The sequence below is a fragment of the Salvelinus alpinus genome, chromosome 8, assembly GCF_045679555.1.
Source record: "Salvelinus alpinus chromosome 8, SLU_Salpinus.1, whole genome shotgun sequence".
NCBI lineage: Eukaryota > Metazoa > Chordata > Actinopteri > Salmoniformes > Salmonidae > Salvelinus > Salvelinus alpinus.
Window position 1 is genome coordinate 67,279,267 of NC_092093.1, and position 24,341 is coordinate 67,303,607.

The 24,341-nt window shown below is 39.9% G+C and overlaps 8 non-coding genes across 8 annotated transcripts; all 8 read left to right on the top strand.

Moving 5' to 3' along the window:
* Nucleotides 1–1,239: 1,239 nt before the first annotated feature.
* trnar-ccg (transfer RNA arginine (anticodon CCG)) lies at nt 1,240–1,312 on the top strand. Its single transcript has one exon. It is a non-coding gene; the product is annotated as a tRNA-Arg (tRNA).
* Nucleotides 1,313–3,083: 1,771 nt separating this feature from the next.
* On the top strand, nt 3,084–3,156 carry trnar-ccg (transfer RNA arginine (anticodon CCG)). Its single transcript has one exon. It is a non-coding gene; the product is annotated as a tRNA-Arg (tRNA).
* A 7,267-nt stretch (nt 3,157–10,423) lies between these two features.
* trnar-ccg (transfer RNA arginine (anticodon CCG)) lies at nt 10,424–10,496 on the top strand. The gene has a single exon. It is a non-coding gene; the product is annotated as a tRNA-Arg (tRNA).
* A 1,763-nt stretch (nt 10,497–12,259) lies between these two features.
* On the top strand, nt 12,260–12,332 carry trnar-ccg (transfer RNA arginine (anticodon CCG)). The gene has a single exon. It is a non-coding gene; the product is annotated as a tRNA-Arg (tRNA).
* Nucleotides 12,333–14,095: 1,763 nt separating this feature from the next.
* On the top strand, nt 14,096–14,168 carry trnar-ccg (transfer RNA arginine (anticodon CCG)). The gene has a single exon. It is a non-coding gene; the product is annotated as a tRNA-Arg (tRNA).
* Nucleotides 14,169–15,931: 1,763 nt separating this feature from the next.
* Nucleotides 15,932–16,004, top strand: trnar-ccg (transfer RNA arginine (anticodon CCG)). The gene has a single exon. It is a non-coding gene; the product is annotated as a tRNA-Arg (tRNA).
* Nucleotides 16,005–17,876: 1,872 nt separating this feature from the next.
* Nucleotides 17,877–17,949, top strand: trnar-ccg (transfer RNA arginine (anticodon CCG)). Its single transcript has one exon. It is a non-coding gene; the product is annotated as a tRNA-Arg (tRNA).
* A 1,770-nt stretch (nt 17,950–19,719) lies between these two features.
* On the top strand, nt 19,720–19,792 carry trnar-ccg (transfer RNA arginine (anticodon CCG)). The gene has a single exon. It is a non-coding gene; the product is annotated as a tRNA-Arg (tRNA).
* Nucleotides 19,793–24,341: the final 4,549 nt, after the last annotated feature.

Here is a 24,341-nt window from a genome sequence, read left to right on the forward strand (position 1 = left end):
TAGAACACCGCAACACCATGTAGTATTATTGATATCCTTAAGAAATAAATATAGATACCAGCATTGATAAACTGCAGCGTCAGTGTGCAGGTATCGATCTTTATTTCATGAGTTTATTCTTTGTACCCAGTACCTGCAAGTTATTGGATGTGCGAACACTACGTTAGAAACTAGTATTAATAATCGCGACTTGTTCTAGGTTGATATGTCTTTTTCACTGTTTCAAAGCTTGTTTACTGCAATTTTAACGATTTAACATGACTCAGACATAATGCATTTTTAGGGCAACATGCTATTTTGGGGTGGGCAACCATGCATCCCCCCTAGAGCTGGTGTTGGTATTATTATCCTTCTGAATTTGACCAAGTTGTTCCAGGAACCTAATGTTTCATGGGCACAATGTAATAAATGTAGGGGCCAACTAATCTAGAACAGCTCAAAAAAAGATAAATGGAAGAATATTTTTTTTCAATGACAAAACAGTGGGTAGTGTAATTAGTTTGCTTGACGGATGAAAATACTGTTCTATTTATTGTCTAAGCCAATTAAGAGCACGTCAAACTGTTTTAAATCAAAGCTTTATTAGTCCTAAATAAATAAAAACATCTTCATCATCTGATCACTCTTCATAATATTCTGTAGTATATGCAAATTGCCGTCATACAAACTGAGGCAGCAGACTTTGTGAAAATGAATATTTGGGTCATTCTCAAAACTTTTGGCCACGACTGTATATAATGTATTTTCAACACTGGTCAAGGTCCAGCCAATCAGAATGAGTTTTTCCCTACAAAAGGTCTTTATTACAGACAGAAATACTCCTCAGTTTCATCAGCTGCCCGGTTGGTGGGTCTCACACGATCCCGCAGGTGAAGAAGCTGGACGTGGATGTCCTGGGATGGCGTGGTTACACGTAGTCTGCGTATGTGAGGCCGGTTGGAAGTACTGCCAAATTCTCTAAAACGACATTGGAGGTGGCTTATGGTAGAGAAAATAACATTCAATTCTCTGGCCACAGCTCTGGTGGACATTCTTGCAGTCAGACTGAAAAGAAAGCTCTGCTGTTGGGAAAGCTTTATGTAGTGCCTAACTGTTTAAAGAATACATTCATTGCATTATAACGGTGACAAACGGTACTCACAATGTTGTATTGTGTTGTGTAATGGCTTTGTTGGCATGCATCAAAACTTTGTAAAAGTTTTTACCCCACCACGATGTATTTTTCTCTGGTAAATAAGTGATCCAGTGGCCTAATGGATAAGGCATCAGCCTCCGGAGCTGGGGATTGTGGGTTCAAGTCCCACCTGGTTCTATTGAAAGCAGCTGTGCATTAGATGAAAGAACAGATGGGAATTGGTTCTTTCTAAGATCTGCTTGCATGAATTTGTTAGCTTTAATTACTAAATTCCAAATTCCCTGATGCAAAGAGTGAATTCCAAATGAATGAGGCATTAGTCAATAGTAGGAGGAAAAAAAGTGACAAGAGTGACAAGTGACAAATGTTACCGCTCTTCCAGATCATGACTAGACTGCAGCCCTGTACATCACAAAACAATCTTCTATTTATTCTCTAAGCAAATTTAGAGCACGTCAAACTGTTGTAAATCAAAGATTTATTAGTCATAAATAAATAAAAACATCTTCATAATATTCCAATGACTCCAATAGATCTAGAGAATCAGTGCTGTGTGCGAGTCAGGACTCCTTTTTCTGTAAAATGTACTGTGACAAACATGATTGTGAAACTACACGTTATAATAAATGTTGATTTGAATGTTGATTCATATTTGTATGATGATAACAGTAGAACAGGTTTGTCTACTTGGAGCCTGCTGCTAGTGGCTGTTTTCTTTTAGCTGTTAGTACATTGTTGTTGTTCTTGAAGCTAGCCAGTGAGGCAGCATAGTCCACTAGTTTTCCAACACTCCACTTGGAACAGAAGAACATGGGCAGGCTGGAGTCTTTGCCCTCTTTGGGAAGGAAGACATTGAAATAGGTCCTCTCTGTCTGGAAAACAAAATTAATAAGATGTAGACTTGTATATAAAATATAATCAAATGCAAAACTCCCAAAAAGACACTGATTCTTTAAACCAGGGGAGTACATGTTTCCCCCCTCATTCTGAAATTACATTTTTGTCCCCCCTAGTTGTATCATTGGAATGTGATACAAAACGAGGCTACGGAGAGCTTTAGGACCATGCGAACGCCTCCAAGCGGTCGGGTAGGCTGTTTGGAGTGTTTATCCAACTGGGGGGGAAAAAATTATGATAGCTATGTCCCCCCCACTTCGAATAACAAAGTTGCACCCCTGCTTTATACTGTATATAATGTATATTTAACACAATTGTCTGGAAAGCCTCAGTGTAGAATGGCATACAGTAAATAGTAGCTGCTGTTGTTAACAGCAAAGGAAAAAACAGCATGAGGCATTATCTTGTTGGGTCATTACATTTTATATCACAACCCCAATTTATGAACAACTCCATCACAGTTCATGTCTACACCCTCAGACATACTTGATGTGCCCCATATGGCACCTTATTACTATATAGTTCACATCTTTTCAACAGAGACCTTTTGGCCCTGGTCAAGGTCCAGCCAATCAGAATGAGTTTTTCCCTACAAAAGGTCTTTATTACAGACAGAAATACTCCTCAGTTTCATCAGCTGCCCGGTTGGTGTGTCTCACACGATCCCGCAGGTGAAGAAGCTGGACGTGGATGTCCTGGGATGGCGTGGTTACACGTAGATGGCGTGGTTACACGTATGTGAGACCGGTTGGAAGTACTGCCAAATTCTCTAAAACGACATTGGAGGTGGCTTATGGTAGAGAAAAGAACATTCAATTCTCTGGCCACAGCTCTGGTGGACATTCTTGCAGTCAGACTGAAAAGAAAGCTCTGCTGTTGGGAAAGCTTTATGTAGTGCCTAACTGTTTAAAGAATACATTCATTGCATTATAACGGTGACAAACGGTACTCACAATGTTGTATTGTGTTGTGTAATGGCTTTGTTGGCATGCATCAAAACTTTGTAAAAGTTTTTACCCCACCACGATGTATTTTTCTCTGGTAAATAAGTGATCCAGTGGCCTAATGGATAAGGCATCAGCCTCCGGAGCTGGGGATTGTGGGTTCAAGTCCCACCTGGGTCTATTGAAAGCAGCTGTGCATTAGATGAAAGGACAGATGGGAATTGGTTCTTTCTAAGATCTGCTTGCATGAATTTGTTAGCTTTAATTACTAAATTCCCAATTCCCTGATGCAAAGAGTGAATTCCAAATAAATTAGGCATTATTTAATAGTAGGAGAAAAAAGAAGTGACAAGAATAGTGACAATTGGAACCCCTCTTCCAGATCATGACTAGACTGCAGCCCTGTACTTCACAAAACAAACTTCTATTTATTGTCTAAGCAAATTAAGAGCACGTCAAACTGTTTTAAATCAAAGCTTTATAAGTCATAAATAAATAAAAACATCTTCATAGTACTCCAATGACTCCAATAGATCTAGAGAATTAGTGCTGTGTGCGAGTCAGGACTCCTTTTCTTGTCAAATGTATTGTGACAAACATGATTGTGAAACTACACGTTATAATAAATGTTGATTTGAATGTTGATTCATATTTGTGTGATGATAACAGTAGAATTGGTTTGTCTACTTGGATCCTGCTGCTAGTGGCTGTTTTCTTTTAGCTTAGCTGTTAGTACAGTGTTGTTGTTCTTGAGGCTGGCCAGTGAGGCAGCGTAGTCCACTAGTTTTCCAACACTCCACTTGGAACAGAAGAACATGGGCAGGCTGGAGTCTTTGCCCTCTTTGGGAAGGAAGACATTGAAATAGGTCCTCTCTGTCTGGAAAACAAAATTAATAAGATGTAGACTTGTATATAAAATATAATCAAATGCAAAACTCCCAAAAAGACACTGATTCTTTAAACCAGGGGAGTACATGTTTCCCCCCTCATTCTGAAATTACATTTTTGTCCCCCCTAGTTGTATCATTGGAATGTGATACAAAACGAGGCTACGGAGAGCTTTAGGACCATGCGAACGCCTCCAAGCGGTCGGGTAGGCTGTTTGGAGTGTTTATCCAACTAAGGGGGGAAAAATTATGATAGCTATGTCCCCCCCACTTCGAATAACAAAGTTGCACCCCTGCTTTATACTGTATATAATGTATATTTAACACAATTGTCTGGAAAGCCTCAGTGTAGAATGGCATACAGTAAATAGTAGCTGCTGTTGTTAACAGCAAAGGAAAAAACAGCATGAGGCATTATCTTGTTGGGTCATTACATTTTATATCACAACCCCAATTTATGAACAACTCCATCACAGTTCATGTCTACACCCTCAGACATACTTGATGTGCCCCATATGGCACCTTATTACTATATAGTTCACATCTTTTCAACAGAGACCTTTTGGCCCTGGTCAAGGTCCAGCCAATCAGAATGAGTTTTTCCCTACAAAAGGTCTTTATTACAGACAGAAATACTCCTCAGTTTCATCAGCTGCCCGGTTGGTGTGTCTCACACGATCCCGCAGGTGAAGAAGCTGGACGTGGATGTCCTGGGATGGCGTGGTTACACGTAGTCTGCGTATGTGAGACCGGTTGGAAGTACTGCCAAATTCTCTAAAACGACATTGGAGGTGGCTTATGGTAGAGAAAAGAACATTCAATTCTCTGGCCACAGCTCTGGTGGACATTCTTGCAGTCAGACTGAAAAGAAAGCTCTGCTGTTGGGAAAGCTTTATGTAGTGCCTAACTGTTTAAAGAATACATTCATTGCATTATAACGGTGACAAACGGTACTCACAATGTTGTGTTGTGTAATGGCTTTGTTGGCATGCATCAAAACTTTGTAAAAGTTTTTACCCCACCACAATGTATTTTTCTCTGGTAAATAAGTGATCCAGTGGCCTAATGGATAAGGCATCAGCCTCCGGAGCTGGGGATTGTGTGTTCAAGTCTCACCTGGGTCTATTGAAAGCAGCTGTGCATTAGATGAAAGAACAGATGGGAATTGGTTCTTTCTAAGATCTGCTTGCATGAATTTGTTAGCTTTAATTACTAAATTCCCAATTCCCTGATGCAAAGAGTGAATTCCAAATAAATTAGGCATTATTTAATAGTAGGAGAAAAAAAAAGTGACAAGAATAGTGACAATTGGAACCCCTCTTCCAGATCATGACTAGACTGCAGCCCTGTACTTCACAAAACAAACTTCTATTTATTGTCTAAGCAAATTAAGAGCACGTCAAACTGTTTTAAATCAAAGCTTTATAAGTCATAAATAAATAAAAACATCTTCATAGTACTCCAATGACTCCAATAGATCTAGAGAATTAGTGCTGTGTGCGAGTCAGGACTCCTTTTTTTGTCAAATGTATTGTGACAAACATGATTGTGAAACTACACGTTATAATAAATGTTGATTTGAATGTTGATTCATATTTGTGTGATGATAACAGTAGAATTGGTTTGTCTACTTGGATCCTGCTGCTAGTGGCTGTTTTCTTTTAGCTTAGCTGTTAGTACATTGTTGTTGTTCTTGAGGCTGGCCAGTGAGGCAGCGTAGTCCACTAGTTTTCCAACACTCCACTTGGAACAGAAGAACATCCGCAGGCTGGAGTCTTTGCCCTCTTTGGGAAGGAAGACATTGAAATAGGTCCTCTCTGTCTGGAAAACAAAATTAATAAGATGTAGACTTGTATATAAAATATAATCAAATGCAAAACTCCCAAAAAGACACTGATTCTTTAAACCAGGGGAGTACATGTTTCCCCCCTCATTCTGAAATTACATTTATGTCCCCCCTAGTTGTATCATTGGAATGTGATACAAAACGAGGCTACGGAGAGCTTTAGGACCATGCGAACGCCTCCAAGCGGTCGGGTAGGCTGTTTGGAGTGTTTATCCAACTGAGGGGGAAAATATTATGATAGCTATGTCCCCCCCACTTCGAATAACAAAGTTGCACCCCTGCTTTATACTGTATATAATGTATATTTAACACAATTGTCTGGAAAGCCTCAGTGTAGAATGGCATACAGTAAATAGTAGCTGCTGTTGTTAACAGCAAAGGAAAAAACAGCATGAGGCATTATCTTGTTGGGTCATTACATTTTATATCACAACCCCAATTTATGAACAACTCCATCACAGTTCATGTCTACACCCTCAGACATACTTGATGTGCCCCATATGGCACCTTATTACTATATAGTTCACATCTTTTCAACAGAGACCTTTTGGCCCTGGTCAAGGTCCAGCCAATCAGAATGAGTTTTTCCCTACAAAAGGTCTTTATTACAGACAGAAATACTCCTCAGTTTCATCAGCTGCCCGGTTGGTGTGTCTCACACGATCCCGCAGGTGAAGAAGCTGGACGTGGATGTCCTGGGATGGCGTGGTTACACGTAGTCTGCGTATGTGAGACCGGTTGGAAGTACTGCCAAATTCTCTAAAACGACATTGGAGGTGGCTTATGGTAGAGAAAAGAACATTCAATTATCTGGCCACAGCTCTGGTGGACATTCTTGCAGTCAGACTGAAAAGAAAGCTCTGCTGTTGGGAAAGCTTTATGTAGTGTCTAACTCTTTAAAGAATACATTCATTGCATTATAACGGTGACAAACGGTACTCACAATGTTGTATTGTGTTGTGTAATGGCTTTGTTGGCATGCATCAAAACTTTGTAAAAGTTTTTACCCCACCACGATGTATTTTTCTCTGGTAAATAAGTGATCCAGTGGCCTAATGGATAAGGCATCAGCCTCCGGAGCTGGGGATTGTGGGTTCAAGTCGCACCTGGGTCTATTGAAAGCAGCTGAGCATTAGATGAAAGAACAGATGGGAATTCGTTCTTTCTAAGATCTGCTTGCATGAATTTGTTAGCTTTAATTACTAAATTCCCAATTCCCTGATGCAAAGAGTGAATTCCAAATAAATTAGGCATTATTTAATAGTAGGAGAAAAAAAAAGTGACAAGAATAGTGACAATTGGAACCCCTCTTCCAGATCATGACTAGACTGCAGCCCTGTACTTCACAAAACAAACTTCTATTTATTGTCTAAGCAAATTAAGAGCACGTCAAACTGTTTTAAATCAAAGCTTTATAAGTCATAAATAAATAAAAACATCTTCATAGTACTCCAATGACTCCAATAGATCTAGAGAATTAGTGCTGTGTGCGAGTCAGGACTCCTTTTTTTGTCAAATGTATTGTGACAAACATGATTGTGAAACTACACGTTATAATAAATGTTGATTTGAATGTTGATTCATATTTGTGTGATGATAACAGTAGAATTGGTTTGTCTACTTGGATCCTGCTGCTAGTGGCTGTTTTCTTTTAGCTTAGCTGTTAGTACATTGTTGTTGTTCTTGAGGCTGGCCAGTGAGGCAGCGTAGTCCACTAGTTTTCCAACACTCCACTTGGAACAGAAGAACATCCGCAGGCTGGAGTCTTTGCCCTCTTTGGGAAGGAAGACATTGAAATAGGTCCTCTCTGTCTGGAAAACAAAATTAATAAGATGTAGACTTGTATATAAAATATAATCAAATGCAAAACTCCCAAAAAGACACTGATTCTTTAAACCAGGGGAGTACATGTTTCCCCCCTCATTCTGAAATTACATTTATGTCCCCCCTAGTTGTATCATTGGAATGTGATACAAAACGAGGCTACGGAGAGCTTTAGGACCATGCGAACGCCTCCAAGCGGTCGGGTAGGCTGTTTGGAGTGTTTATCCAACTGAGGGGGAAAATATTATGATAGCTATGTCCCCCCCACTTCGAATAACAAAGTTGCACCCCTGCTTTATACTGTATATAATGTATATTTAACACAATTGTCTGGAAAGCCTCAGTGTAGAATGGCATACAGTAAATAGTAGCTGCTGTTGTTAACAGCAAAGGAAAAAACAGCATGAGGCATTATCTTGTTGGGTCATTACATTTTATATCACAACCCCAATTTATGAACAACTCCATCACAGTTCATGTCTACACCCTCAGACATACTTGATGTGCCCCATATGGCACCTTATTACTATATAGTTCACATCTTTTCAACAGAGACCTTTTGGCCCTGGTCAAGGTCCAGCCAATCAGAATGAGTTTTTCCCTACAAAAGGTCTTTATTACAGACAGAAATACTCCTCAGTTTCATCAGCTGCCCGGTTGGTGTGTCTCACACGATCCCGCAGGTGAAGAAGCTGGACGTGGATGTCCTGGGATGGCGTGGTTACACGTAGTCTGCGTATGTGAGACCGGTTGGAAGTACTGCCAAATTCTCTAAAACGACATTGGAGGTGGCTTATGGTAGAGAAAAGAACATTCAATTCTCTGGCCACAGCTCTGGTGGACATTCTTGCAGTCAGACTGAAAAGAAAGCTCTGCTGTTGGGAAAGCTTTATGTAGTGTCTAACTCTTTAAAGAATACATTCATTGCATTATAACGGTGACAAACGGTACTCACAATGTTGTATTGTGTTGTGTAATGGCTTTGTTGGCATGCATCAAAACTTTGTAAAAGTTTTTACCCCACCACGATGTATTTTTCTCTGGTAAATAAGTGATCCAGTGGCCTAATGGATAAGGCATCAGCCTCCGGAGCTGGGGATTGTGGGTTCAAGTCGCACCTGGGTCTATTGAAAGCAGCTGAGCATTAGATGAAAGAACAGATGGGAATTCGTTCTTTCTAAGATCTGCTTGCATGAATTTGTTAGCTTTAATTACTAAATTCCCAATTCCCTGATGCAAAGAGTGAATTCCAAATAAATTAGGCATTATTTAATAGTAGGAGAAAAAAAAAGTGACAAGAATAGTGACAATTGGAACCCCTCTTCCAGATCATGACTAGACTGCAGCCCTGTACTTCACAAAACAAACTTCTATTTATTGTCTAAGCAAATTAAGAGCACGTCAAACTGTTTTAAATCAAAGCTTTATAAGTCATAAATAAATAAAAACATCTTCATAGTACTCCAATGACTCCAATAGATCTAGAGAATTAGTGCTGTGTGCGAGTCAGGACTCCTTTTTTTGTCAAATGTATTGTGACAAACATGATTGTGAAACTACACGTTATAATAAATGTTGATTTGAATGTTGATTCATATTTGTGTGATGATAACAGTAGAATTGGTTTGTCTACTTGGATCCTGCTGCTAGTGGCTGTTTTCTTTTAGCTTAGCTGTTAGTACATTGTTGTTGTTCTTGAGGCTGGCCAGTGAGGCAGCGTAGTCCACTAGTTTTCCAACACTCCACTTGGAACAGAAGAACATCCGCAGGCTGGAGTCTTTGCCCTCTTTGGGAAGGAAGACATTGAAATAGGTCCTCTCTGTCTGGAAAACAAAATTAATAAGATGTAGACTTGTATATAAAATATAATCAAATGCAAAACTCCCAAAAAGACACTGATTCTTTAAACCAGGGGAGTACATGTTTCCCCCCTCATTCTGAAATTACATTTATGTCCCCCCTAGTTGTATCATTGGAATGTGATACAAAACGAGGCTACGGAGAGCTTTAGGACCATGCGAACGCCTCCAAGCGGTCGGGTAGGCTGTTTGGAGTGTTTATCCAACTGAGGGGGAACAATATTATGATAGCTATGTCCCCCCCACTTCGAATAACAAAGTTGCACCCCTGCTTTATACTGTATATAATGTATATTTAACACAATTGTCTGGAAAGCCTCAGTGTAGAATGGCATACAGTAAATAGTAGCTGCTGTTGTTAACAGCAAAGGAAAAAACAGCATGAGGCATTATCTTGTTGGGTCATTACATTTTATATCACAACCCCAATTTATGAACAACTCCATCACAGTTCATGTCTACACCCTCAGACATACTTGATGTGCCCCATATGGCACCTTATTACTATATAGTTCACATCTTTTCAACAGAGACCTTTTGGCCCTGGTCAAGGTCCAGCCAATCAGAATGAGTTTTTCCCTACAAAAGGTCTTTATTACAGACAGAAATACTCCTCAGTTTCATCAGCTGCCCGGTTGGTGTGTCTCACACGATCCCGCAGGTGAAGAAGCTGGACGTGGATGTCCTGGGATGGCGTGGTTACACGTAGTCTGCGTATGTGAGACCGGTTGGAAGTACTGCCAAATTCTCTAAAACGACATTGGAGGTGGCTTATGGTAGAGAAAAGAACATTCAATTCTCTGGCCACAGCTCTGGTGGACATTCTTGCAGTCAGACTGAAAAGAAAGCTCTGCTGTTGGGAAAGCTTTATGTAGTGTCTAACTCTTTAAAGAATACATTCATTGCATTATAACGGTGACAAACGGTACTCACAATGTTGTATTGTGTTGTGTAATGGCTTTGTTGGCATGCATCAAAACTTTGTAAAAGTTTTTACCCCACCACGATGTATTTTTCTCTGGTAAATAAGTGATCCAGTGGCCTAATGGATAAGGCATCAGCCTCCGGAGCTGGGGATTGTGGGTTCAAGTCCCACCTGGGTCTATTGAAAGCAGCTGAGCATTAGATGAAAGAACAGATGGGAATTGGTTCTTTCTAAGATCTGCTTGCATGAATTTGTTAGCTTTAATTACTAAATTCCCAATTCCCTGATGCAAAGAGTGAATTCCAAATAAATTAGGCATTATTTAATAGTAGGAGAAAAAAAAAGTGACAAGAATAGTGACAATTGGAACCCCTCTTCCAGATCATGACTAGACTGCAGCCCTGTACTTCACAAAACAAACTTCTATTTATTGTCTAAGCAAATTAAGAGCACGTCAAACTGTTTTAAATCAAAGCTTTATAAGTCATAAATAAATAAAAACATCTTCATAGTACTCCAATGACTCCAATAGATCTAGAGAATTAGTGCTGTGTGCGAGTCAGGACTCCTTTTTTTGTCAAATGTATTGTGACAAACATGATTGTGAAACTACACGTTATAATAAATGTTGATTTGAATGTTGATTCATATTTGTGTGATGATAACAGTAGAATTGGTTTGTCTACTTGGATCCTGCTGCTAGTGGCTGTTTTCTTTTAGCTTAGCTGTTAGTACATTGTTGTTGTTCTTGAGGCTGGCCAGTGAGGCAGCGTAGTCCACTAGTTTTCCAACACTCCACTTGGAACAGAAGAACATGGGCAGGCTGGAGTCTTTGCCCTCTTTGGGAAGGAAGACATTGAAATAGGTCCTCTCTGTCTGGAAAACAAAATTAATAAGATGTAGACTTGTATATAAAATATAATCAAATGCAAAACTCCCAAAAAGACACTGATTCTTTAAACCAGGGGAGTACATGTTTCCCCCCTCATTCTGAAATTACATTTTTGTCCCCCCTAGTTGTATCATTGGAATGTGATACAAAACGAGGCTACGGAGAGCTTTAGGACCATGCGAACGCCTCCAAGCGGTCGGGTAGGCTGTTTGGAGTGTTTATCCAACTGGGGGGGGACAAATTATGATAGCTATGTCCCCCCCACTTCGAATAACAAAGTTGCACCCCTGCTTTATACTGTATATAATGTATATTTAACACAATTGTCTGGAAAGCCTCAGTGTAGAATGGCATACAGTAAATAGTAGCTGCTGTTGTTAACAGCAAAGGAAAAAACAGCATGAGGCATTATCTTGTTGGGTCATTACATTTTATATCACAACCCCAATTTATGAACAACTCCATCACAGTTCATGTCTACACCCTCAGACATACTTGATGTGCCCCATATGGCACCTTATTACTATATAGTTCACATCTTTTCAACAGAGACCTTTTGGCCCTGGTCAAGGTCCAGCCAATCAGAATGAGTTTTTCCCTACAAAAGGTCTTTATTACAGACAGAAATACTCCTCAGTTTCATCAGCTGCCCGGTTGGTGTGTCTCACACGATCCCGCAGGTGAAGAAGCTGGACGTGGATGTCCTGGGATGGCGTGGTTACACGTAGTCTGCGTATGTGAGACCGGTTGGAAGTACTGCCAAATTCTCTAAAACGACATTGGAGGTGGCTTATGGTAGAGAAAAGAACATTCAATTCTCTGGCCACAGCTCTGGTGGACATTCTTGCAGTCAGACTGAAAAGAAAGCTCTGCTGTTGGGAAAGCTTTATGTAGTGTCTAACTCTTTAAAGAATACATTCATTGCATTATAACGGTGACAAACGGTACTCACAATGTTGTATTGTGTTGTGTAATGGCTTTGTTGGCATGCATCAAAACTTTGTAAAAGTTTTTACCCCACCACGATGTATTTTTCTCTGGTAAATAAGTGATCCAGTGGCCTAATGGATAAGGCATCAGCCTCCGGAGCTGGGGATTGTGGGTTCAAGTCCCACCTGGGTCTATTGAAAGCAGCTGAGCATTAGATGAAAGAACAGATGGGAATTGGTTCTTTCTAAGATCTGCTTGCATGAATTTGTTAGCTTTAATTACTAAATTCCCAATTCCCTGATGCAAAGAGTGAATTCCAAATAAATTAGGCATTATTTAATAGTAGGAGAAAAAAAAAGTGACAAGAATAGTGACAATTGGAACCCCTCTTCCAGATCATGACTAGACTGCAGCCCTGTACTTCACAAAACAAACTTCTATTTATTGTCTAAGCAAATTAAGAGCACGTCAAACTGTTTTAAATCAAAGCTTTATAAGTCATAAATAAATAAAAACATCTTCATAGTACTCCAATGACTCCAATAGATCTAGAGAATTAGTGCTGTGTGCGAGTCAGGACTCCTTTTTTTGTCAAATGTATTGTGACAAACATGATTGTGAAACTACACGTTATAATAAATGTTGATTTGAATGTTGATTCATATTTGTGTGATGATAACAGTAGAATTGGTTTGTCTACTTGGATCCTGCTGCTAGTGGCTGTTTTCTTTTAGCTTAGCTGTTAGTACATTGTTGTTGTTCTTGAGGCTGGCCAGTGAGGCAGCGTAGTCCACTAGTTTTCCAACACTCCACTTGGAACAGAAGAACATGGGCAGGCTGGAGTCTTTGCCCTCTTTGGGAAGGAAGACATTGAAATAGGTCCTCTCTGTCTGGAAAACAAAATTAATAAGATGTAGACTTGTATATAAAATATAATCAAATGCAAAACTCCCAAAAAGACACTGATTCTTTAAACCAGGGGAGTACATGTTTCCCCCCTCATTCTGAAATTACATTTTTGTCCCCCCTAGTTGTATCATTGGAATGTGATACAAAACGAGGCTACGGAGAGCTTTAGGACCATGCGAACGCCTCCAAGCGGTCGGGTAGGCTGTTTGGAGTGTTTATCCAACTGGGGGGGGACAAATTATGATAGCTATGTCCCCCCCACTTCGAATAACAAAGTTGCACCCCTGCTTTATACTGTATATAATGTATATTTAACACAATTGTCTGGAAAGCCTCAGTGTAGAATGGCATACAGTAAATAGTAGCTGCTGTTGTTAACAGCAAAGGAAAAAACAGCATGAGGCATTATCTTGTTGGGTCATTACATTTTATATCACAACCCCAATTTATGAACAACTCCATCACAGTTCATGTCTACACCCTCAGACATACTTGATGTGCCCCATATGGCACCTTATTACTATATAGTTCACATCTTTTCAACAGAGACCTTTTGGCCCTGGTCAAGGTCCAGCCAATCAGAATGAGTTTTTCCCTACAAAAGGTCTTTATTACAGACAGAAATACTCCTCAGTTTCATCAGCTGCCCGGTTGGTGTGTCTCACACGATCCCGCAGGTGAAGAAGCTGGACGTGGATGTCCTGGGATGGCGTGGTTACACGTAGTCTGCGTATGTGAGACCGGTTGGAAGTACTGCCAAATTCTCTAAAACGACATTGGAGGTGGCTTATGGTAGAGAAAAGAACATTCAATTCTCTGGCCACAGCTCTGGTGGACATTCTTGCAGTCAGACTGAAAAGAAAGCTCTGCTGTTGGGAAAGCTTTATGTAGTGTCTAACTCTTTAAAGAATACATTCATTGCATTATAACGGTGACAAACGGTACTCACAATGTTGTATTGTGTTGTGTAATGGCTTTGTTGGCATGCATCAAAACTTTGTAAAAGTTTTTACCCCACCACGATGTATTTTTCTCTGGTAAATAAGTGATCCAGTGGCCTAATGGATAAGGCATCAGCCTCCGGAGCTGGGGATTGTGGGTTCAAGTCCCACCTGGGTCTATTGAAAGCAGCTGAGCATTAGATGAAAGAACAGATGGGAATTGGTTCTTTCTAAGATCTGCTTGCATGAATTTGTTAGCTTTAATTACTAAATTCCCAATTCCCTGATGCAAAGAGTGAATTCCAAATAAATTAGGCATTATTTAATAGTAGGAGAAAAAAAAAGTGACAAGAATAGTGACAATTGGAACCCCTCTTCCAGATCATGACTAGACTGCAGCCCTGTACTTCACAAAACAAACTTCTATTTATTGTCTAAGCAAATTAAGAGCACGTCAAACTGTTTTAAATCAAAGCTTTATAAGTCATAAATAAATAAAAACATCTTCATAGTACTCCAATGACTCCAATAGATCTAGAGAATTAGTGCTGTGTGCGAGTCAGGACTCCTTTTTTTGTCAAATGTATTGTGACAAACATGATTGTGAAACTACACGTTATAATAAATGTTGATTTGAATGTTGATTCATATTTGTGTGATGATAACAGTAGAATTGGTTTGTCTACTTGGATCCTGCTGCTAGTGGCTGTTTTCTTTTAGCTTAGCTGTTAGTACATTGTTGTTGTTCTTGAGGCTGGCCAGTGAGGCAGCGTAGTCCACTAGTTTTCCAACACTCCACTTGGAACAGAAGAACATGGGCAGGCTGGAGTCTTTGCCCTCTTTGGGAAGGAAGACATTGAAATAGGTCCTCTCTGTCTGGAAAACAAAATTAATAAGATGTAGACTTGTATATAAAATATAATCAAATGCAAAACTCCCAAAAAGACACTGATTCTTTAAACCAGGGGAGTACATGTTTCCCCCCTCATTCTGAAATTACATTTTTGTCCCCCCTAGTTGTATCATTGGAATGTGATACAAAACGAGGCTACGGAGAGCTTTAGGACCATGCGAACGCCTCCAAGCGGTCGGGTAGGCTGTTTGGAGTGTTTATCCAACTGGGGGGGGACAAATTATGATAGCTATGTCCCCCCCACTTCGAATAACAAAGTTGCACCCCTGCTTTATACTGTATATAATGTATATTTAACACAATTGTCTGGAAAGCCTCAGTGTAGAATGGCATACAGTAAATAGTAGCTGCTGTTGTTAACAGCAAAGGAAAAAACAGCATGAGGCATTATCTTGTTGGGTCATTACATTTTATATCACAACCCCAATTTATGAACAACTCCATCACAGTTCATGTCTACACCCTCAGACATACTTGATGTGCCCCATATGGCACCTTATTACTATATAGTTCACATCTTTTCAACAGAGACCTTTTGGCCCTGGTCAAGGTCCAGCCAATCAGAATGAGTTTTTCCCTACAAAAGGTCTTTATTACAGACAGAAATACTCCTCAGTTTCATCAGCTGCCCGGTTGGTGTGTCTCACACGATCCCGCAGGTGAAGAAGCTGGACGTGGATGTCCTGGGATGGCGTGGTTACACGTAGTCTGCGTATGTGAGACCGGTTGGAAGTACTGCCAAATTCTCTAAAACGACATTGGAGGTGGCTTATGGTAGAGAAAAGAACATTCAATTCTCTGGCCACAGCTCTGGTGGACATTCTTGCAGTCAGACTGAAAAGAAAGCTCTGCTGTTGGGAAAGCTTTATGTAGTGTCTAACTCTTTAAAGAATACATTCATTGCATTATAACGGTGACAAACGGTACTCACAATGTTGTATTGTGTTGTGTAATGGCTTTGTTGGCATGCATCAAAACTTTGTAAAAGTTTTTACCCCACCACGATGTATTTTTCTCTGGTAAATAAGTGATCCAGTGGCCTAATGGATAAGGCATCAGCCTCCGGAGCTGGGGATTGTGGGTTCAAGTCCCACCTGGGTCTATTGAAAGCAGCTGAGCATTAGATGAAAGAACAGATGGGAATTGGTTCTTTCTAAGATCTGCTTGCATGAATTTGTTAGCTTTAATTACTAAATTCCCAATTCCCTAATGCAAAGAGTGAATTCCAAATAAATTAGGCATTATTTAATAGTAGGAGAAAAAAAAAGTGACAAGAATAGTGACAATTGGAACCCCTCTTCCAGATCATGACTAGACTGCAGCCCTGTACTTCACAAAACAAACTTCTATTTATTGTCTAAGCAAATTAAGAGCACGTCAAACTGTTTTAAATCAAAGCTTTATAAGTCATAAATAAATAAAAACATCTTCATAGTACTCCAATGACTCCAATAGATCTAGAGAATTAGTGCTGTGTGCGAGTCAGGACTCCTTTTTTTGTCAAATGTATTGTGACAAACATGATTGTGAAACTACACGTTATAATAAATGTTGATTTGAATGTTGATTCATATTTGTGTGATGATAACAGTAGAATTGGTTTGTCTACTTGGATCCTGCTGCTAGTGGCTGTTTTCTTTTAGCTTAGCTGTTAGTACATTGTTGTTGTTCTTGAGGCTGGCCAGTGAGGCAGCGTAGTCCACTAGTTTTCCAACACTCCACTTGGAACAGAAGAACATGGGCAGGCTGGAGTCTTTGCCCTCTTTGGGAAGGAAGACATTGAAATAGGTCCTCTCTGTCTGGAAAACAAAAATTAATAAGATGTAGACTTGTATATAAAATATAATCAAATGCAAAACTCCCAAAAAGACACTGATTCTTTAAACCAGGGGAGTACATGTTTCCCCCCTCATTCTGAAATTACATTTTTGTCCCCCCTAGTTGTATCATTGGAATGTGATACAAAACGAGGCTACGGAGAGCTTTAGGACCATGCGAACGCCTCCAAGCGGCCGGGTAGGCTGTTTGGAGTGTTTATCCAACAGCAGCTACTATTTACTGTATGCCATTCTACACTGAGGCTTTCCAGACAATTGTGTTAAATATACATTATATACAGTATAAAGCAGGGGTGCAACTTTGTTATTCGAAGTGGGGGGGACATAGCTATCATAATTTGTCCCCCCCACTTCGAATAACAAAGTTGCACCCCTGCTTTATACTGTATATAATGTATATTTAACACAATTGTCTGGAAAGCCTCAGTGTAGAATGGCATACAGTAAATAGTAGCTGCTGTTGTTAACAGCAAAGGAAAAAACAGCATGAGGCATTATCTTGTTGGGTCATTACATTTTATATCACAACCCCAATTTATGAACAACTCCATCACAGTTCATGTCTACACCCTCAGACATACTTGATGTGCCCCATATGGCACCTTATTACTATATAGTTCACATCTTTTCAACAGAGACCTTTTGGCCCTGGTCAAGGTCCAGCCATTCAGAATGAGTTTTTCCCTACAAAAGGTCTTTATTACAGACAGAAATACTCCTCAGTTTCATCAGCTGCCCGGTTGGTGTGTCTCACACGATCCCGCAGGTGAAGAAGCTGGACGTGGATGTCCTGGGATGGCGTGGTTACACGTAGTCTGCGTATGTGAGACCGGTTGGAAGTACTGCCAAATTCTCTAAAACGACATTGGAGGTGGCTTATGGTAGAGAAAGGAACATTCAATTCTCTGGCCACAGCTCTGGTGGACATTCTTGCAGTCAGACTGAAAAGAAAGCTCTGCTGTTGGGAAAGCTTTATGTAGTGCCTAACTGTTTAAAGAATACATTCATTGCATTATAACGGTGACAAACGGTACTCACAATGTTGTATTGTGTTGTGTAATGGCTTTGTTGGCATGCATCAAAACTTTGTAAAAGTTTTTACCCCACCACGATGTATTTTTCTCTGGTAAATAAGTGATCCAGTGGCCTAATGGATAAGGCATCAGCCTCCGGAGCTGGGGATTGTGGGTTCAAGTCCCACCTGGGTCTATTGAAAGCAGCTGTGCATTAGATCAAAGAACAGATGGGAATTGGTTCTTTCTAAGATCTGCTTGCATAAATTTGTTAGCTTTAATCACTATCATTACTAAATTCCCAATTCCCTGATGCAAAGAGTGAATTCCAAATAAATTTGGCATTATTTAATAGTAGGAGAAAAAAAAGTGACAAGAATAGTGACAATTGGAACCCCTCTTCCAGATCATGACTAGACTGCAGCCCTGTACTTCACAAAACAAACTTCTATTTATTGTCTAAGCAAATTAAGAGCACGTCAAACTGTTTTAAATCAAAGCTTTATAAGTCATAAATAAATAAAAACATCTTCATAGTACTCCAATGACTCCAATAGATCTAGAGAATTAGTGCTGTGTGCGAGTCAGGACTCCTTTTTTTGTCAAATGTATTGTGACAAACATGATTGTGAAACTACACGTTATAATAAATGTTGATTTGAATGTTGATTCATATTTGTGTGATGATAACAGTAGAATTGGTTTGTCTACTTGGATCCTGCTGCTAGTGGCTGTTTTCTTTTAGCTTAGCTGTTAGTACATTGTTGTTGTTCTTGAGGCTGGCCAGTGAGGCAGCGTAGTCCACTAGTTTTCCAACACTCCACTTGGAACAGAAGAACATGGGCAGGCTGGAGTCTTTGCCCTCTTTGGGAAGGAAGACATTGAAATAGGTCCTCTCTGTCTGGAAAACAAAAATTAATAAGATGTAGACTTGTATATAAAATATAATCAAATGCAAAACTCCCAAAAAGACACTGATTCTTTAAACCAGGGGAGTACATGTTTCCCCCCTCATTCTGAAATTACATTTTTGTCCCCCCTAGTTGTATCATTGGAATGTGATACAAAACGAGGCTACGGAGAGCTTTAGGACCATGCGAACGCCTCCAAGCGGTCGGGTAGGCTGTTTGGAGTGTTTATCCAACTGGGGGGGAAAATTATGATAGCTATGTCCCCCCCACTTCGAATAACAAAGTTGCACCCCTGCTTTATACTGTATATAATGTATATTTAACACAATTGTCTGGAAAGCCTCAGTGTAGAATGGCATACAGTAAATAGTAGCTGCTGTTGTTAACAGCAAAGGAAAAAACAGCATGAGGCATTATCTTGTTGGGTCATTACATTTTATATCACAACCCCAATTTATGAACAACTCCATCACAGTTCATGTCTACACCCTCAGACATACTTGATGTGCCCCATATGGCACCTTATTACTATATAGTTCACATCTTTTCAACAGAGACCTTTTGGCCCTGGTCAAGGTCCAGCCAATCAGAATGAGTTTTTCCCTACAAAAGGTCTTTATTACAGACAGAAATACTCCTCAGTTTCATCAGCTGCCCGGTTGGTGTGTCTCACACGATCCCGCAGGTGAAGAAGCTGGACGTGGATGTCCTGGGATGGCGTGGTTACACGTAGTCTGCGTATTTGAGACCGGTTGGAAGTACTGCCAAATTCTCTAAAACGACATTGGAGGTGGCTTATGGTAGAGAAAGGAACATTCAATTCTCTGGCTACAGCTCTGGTGGACATTCTTGCAGTCAGACTGAAAAGAAAGCTCTGCTGTTGGGAAAGCTTTATGTAGTGCCTAACTGTTTAAAGAATACATTCATTGCATTATAACGGTGACAAACGGTACTCACAATATTGTATTGTGTTGTGTAATGGCTTTGTTGGCATGCATCAAAACTTTGTAAAAGTTTTTACCCCACCACGATGTATTTTTCTCTGGTAAATAAGTGATCCAGTGGCCTAATGGATAAGGCATCAGCCTCCGGAGCTGGGGATTGTGGGTTCAAGTCCCACCTGGGTCTATTGAAAGCAGCTGTGCATTAGATCAAAGAACAGATGGGATTTGGTTCTTTCTAAGATCTGCTTGCATGAATTTGTTAGCTTTAATCACTATCATTACTAAATTCCCAATTCCCTGATGCAAAGAGTGAATTCCAAATAAATTATCCATTATTTAATAGTAGGAGAAGAAAAAGTGACAAGAATAGTGACAATTGGAACCCCTCTTCCAGATCATGACTAGACTGCAGCCCTGTACTTCACAAAACAAACTTCTATTTATTGTCTAAGCAAATTAAGAGCACGTCAAACTGTTTTAAATCAAAGCTTTATAAGTCATAAATAAATAAAAACATCTTCATAGTACTCCAATGACTCCAATAGATCTAGAGAATTAGTGCTGTATGCGAGTCAGGACTCCTTTTTTTGTCAAATGTATTGTGACAAACATGATTGTGAAACTACACGTTATAATAAATGTTGATTTGAATTTTGATTCATATTTGTGTGATGATAACAGTAGAATTGGTTTGTCTACTTGGATCCTGCTGCTAGTGGCTGTTTTCTTTTAGCTTAGCTGTTAGTACATTGTTGTTGTTCTTGAGGCTGGCCAGTGAGGCAGCGTAGTCCACTAGTTTTCCAACACTCCACTTGGAACAGAAGAACATGGGCAGGCTGGAGTCTTTGCCCTCTTTGGGAAGGAAGACATTGAAATAGGTCCTCTCTGTCTGGAAAACAAAAATTAATAAGATGTAGACTTGTATACAAAATATAATCAAATGCAAAACTCCCAAAAAGACACTGATTCTTTAAACCAGGGGAGTACATGTTTCCCCCCTCATTCTGAAATTACATTTTTGTCTCCCCTAGTTGTATCATTGGAATGTGATACAAAACGAGGCTACGGAGAGCTTTAGGACCATGCGAACGCCTCCAAGCGGTCGGGTAGGCTGTTTGGAGTGTTTATCCAACTGGGGGGGAAAAAATTATGATAGCTATGTCCCCCCCACTTCGAATAACAAAGTTGCACCCCTGCTTTATACTGTATATAATGTATATTTAACACAATTGTCTGGAAAGCCTCAGTGTATAATGGCATACAGAAAATAGTAGCTGCTGTTGTTAACAGCAAAGGAAAAAACAGCATGAGGCATTATCTTGTTGGGTCATTACATTTTATATCACAACCCCAATTTATGAACAACTCCATCACAGTTCATGTCTACACCCTCAGACATACTTGATGTGCCCCATATGGCACCTTATTACTATATAGTTCACATCTTTTCAACAGAGACCTTTTGGCCCTGGTCAAGGTCCAGCCAATTAGAATGAGTTTTTCCCTACAAAAGGTCTTTATTACAGACAGAAATACTCCTCAGTTTCATCAGCTGCCCGGTTGGTGTGTCTCACACGATCCCGCAGGTGAAGAAGCTGGACGTGGATGTCCTGGGATGGCGTGGTTACACGTAGTCTGCGTATGTGAGACCGGTTGGAAGTACTGCCAAATTCTCTAAAACGACATTGGAGGTGGCTTATGGTAGAGAAAATAACATTCAATTCTCTGGCCACAGCTCTGGTGGACATTCTTGCAGTCAGACTGAAAAGAAAGCTCTGCTGTTGGGAAAGCTTTATGTAGTGCCTAACTGTTTAAAGAATACATGCATTGCATTATAACGGTGACAAACGGTACTCACAATGTTGTATTGTGTTGTGTAATGGCTTTGTTGGCATGCATCAAAACTTTGTAAAAGTTTTTACCCCACCACGATGTATTTTTCTCTGGTAAATAAGTGATCCAGTGGCCTAATGGATAAGGCATCAGCCTCCGGAGCTGGGGATTGTGGATTCAAGTCCCACCTGGGTCTATTGAAAGCAGCTGTGCATTAGATCAAAGAACAGATGGGATTTGGTTCTTTCTAAGATCTGCTTGCATGAATTTGTTAGCTTTAATCACTATCATTACTAAATTCCCAATTCCCTGATGCAAAGAGTGAATTCCAAATAAATTATCCATTATTTAATAGTAGGAGAAAAAAAAGTGACAAGAATAGTGACAATTGGAACCCCTCTTCCAGATCATGACTAGACTGCAGCCCTGTACTTCACAAAACAAACTTCTATTTATTGTCTAAGCAAATTAAGAGCACGTCAAACTGTTTTAAATCAAAGCTTTATAAGTCATAAATAAATAAAAACATCTTCATAGTACTCCAATGACTCCAATAGATCTAGAGAATTAGTGCTGTGTGCGAGTCAGGACTCCTTTTTTTGTCAAATGTATTGTGACAAACATGATTGTGAAACTACACGTTATAATAAATGTTGATTTGAATGTTGATTCATATTTGTGTGATGATAACAGTAGAATTGGTTTGTCTACTTGGATCCTGCTGCTAGTGGCTGTTTTCTTTTAGCTTAGCTGTTAGTACATTGTTGTTGTTCTTGAGGCTGGCCAGTGAGGCAGCGTAGTCCACTAGTTTTCCAACACTCCACTTGGAACAGAAGAACATGGGCAGGCTGGAGTCTTTGCCCTCTTTGGGAAGGAAGACATTGAAATAGGTACTCTCTGTCTGGAAAACAAAAATTAATAAGATGTAGACTTGTATATAAAATATAATCAAATGCAAAACTCCCAAAAAGACACTGATTCTTTAAACCAGGGGAGTACATGTTTCCCCCCTCATTCTGAAATTACATTTTTGTCCCCCCTAGTTGTATCATTGGAATGTGATACAAAACGAGGCTACGGAGAGCTTTAGGACCATGCGAACGCCTCCAAGCGGTCGGGTAGGCTGTTTGGAGTGTTTATCCAACTGGGGGGAAAAAATTATGATAGCTATGTCCCCCCCACTTCGAATAACAAAGTTGCACCCCTGCTTTATACTGTATATAATGTATATTTAACACAATTGTCTGGAAAGCCTCAGTGTATAATGGCATACAGAAAATAGTAGCTGCTGTTGTTAACAGCAAAGGAAAAAACAGCATGAGGCATTATCTTGTTGGGTCATTACATTTTATATCACAACCCCAATTTATGAACAACTCCATCACAGTTCATGTCTACACCCTCAGACATACTTGATGTGCCCCATATGGCACCTTATTACTATATAGTTCACATCTTTTCAACAGAGACCTTTTGGCCCTGGTCAAGGTCCAGCCAATCAGAATGAGTTTTTCCCTACAAAAGGTCTTTATTACAGACAGAAATACTCCTCAGTTTCATCAGCTGCCCGGTTGGTGGGTCTCACACGATCCCGCAGGTGAAGAAGCTGGACGTGGATGTCCTGGGATGGCGTGGTTACACGTAGTCTGCGTATGTGAGACCGGTTGGAAGTACTGCCAAATTCTCTAAAACGACATTGGAGGTGGCTTATGGTAGAGAAAAGAACATTCAATTCTCTGGCCACAGCTCTGGTGGACATTCTTGCAGTCAGACTGAAAAGAAAGCTCTGCTGTTGGGAAAGCTTTATGTAGTGCCTAACTGTTTAAAGAATACATTCATTGCATTATAACGGTGACAAACGGTACTCACAATGTTGTATTGTGTTGTGTAATGGCTTTGTTGGCATGCATCAAAACTTTGTAAAAGTTTTTACCCCACCACGATGTATTTTTCTAAGGGTAAAAAAGTGATCCAGTGGCCTAATGGATAAGGCATCAGCCTCCGGAGCTGGGTATTGTGGGTTCAAGTCCAACCTGGGTCTATTGAAAGCAGCTGTGCATTAGATCAAAGAACAGATGGGAATTGGTTCCTTCTAAGATCTGCTTGCATGAATTTGTTAGCTTTAATCACTATCATTACTAAATTCCCAATTCCCTGATGCAAAGAGTGAATTCCAAATAAATTAGGCATTATTTAATAGTAGGAGAAAAAAAAGTGACAAGAATAGTGACAATTGGAACCCCTCTTCCAGATCATGACTAGACTGCAGCCCTGTACTTCACAAAACAAACTTCTATTTATTGTCTAAGCAAATTAAGAGCACGTCAAACTGTTTTAAATCAAAGCTTTATAAGTCATAAATAAATAAAAACATCTTCATAGTACTCCAATGACTCCAATAGATCTAGAGAATTAGTGCTGTGTGCGAGTCAGGACTCCTTTTTTTGTCAAATGTATTGTGACAAACATGATTGTGAAACTACACGTTATAATAAATGTTGATTTGAATGTTGATTCATATTTGTGTGATGATAACAGTAGAATTGGTTTGTCTACTTGGATCCTGCTGCTAGTGGCTGTTTTATTTTAGCTTAGCTGTTAGTACATTGTTGTTGTTCTTGAGGCTGGCCAGTGAGGCAGCGTAGTCCACTAGTTTTCCAACACTCCACTTGGAACAGAAGAACATGGGCAGGCTGGAGTCTTTGCCCTCTTTGGGAAGGAAGACATTGAAATAGGTCCTCTCTGTCTGGAAAACAAAAATTAATAAGATGTAGACTTGTATATAAAATATAATCAAATGCAAAACTCCAAAAAAGACACTGATTCTTTAAACCAGGGGAGTACATGTTTCCCCCCTCATTCTGAAATTACATTTTTGTCCCCCCTAGTTGTATCATTGG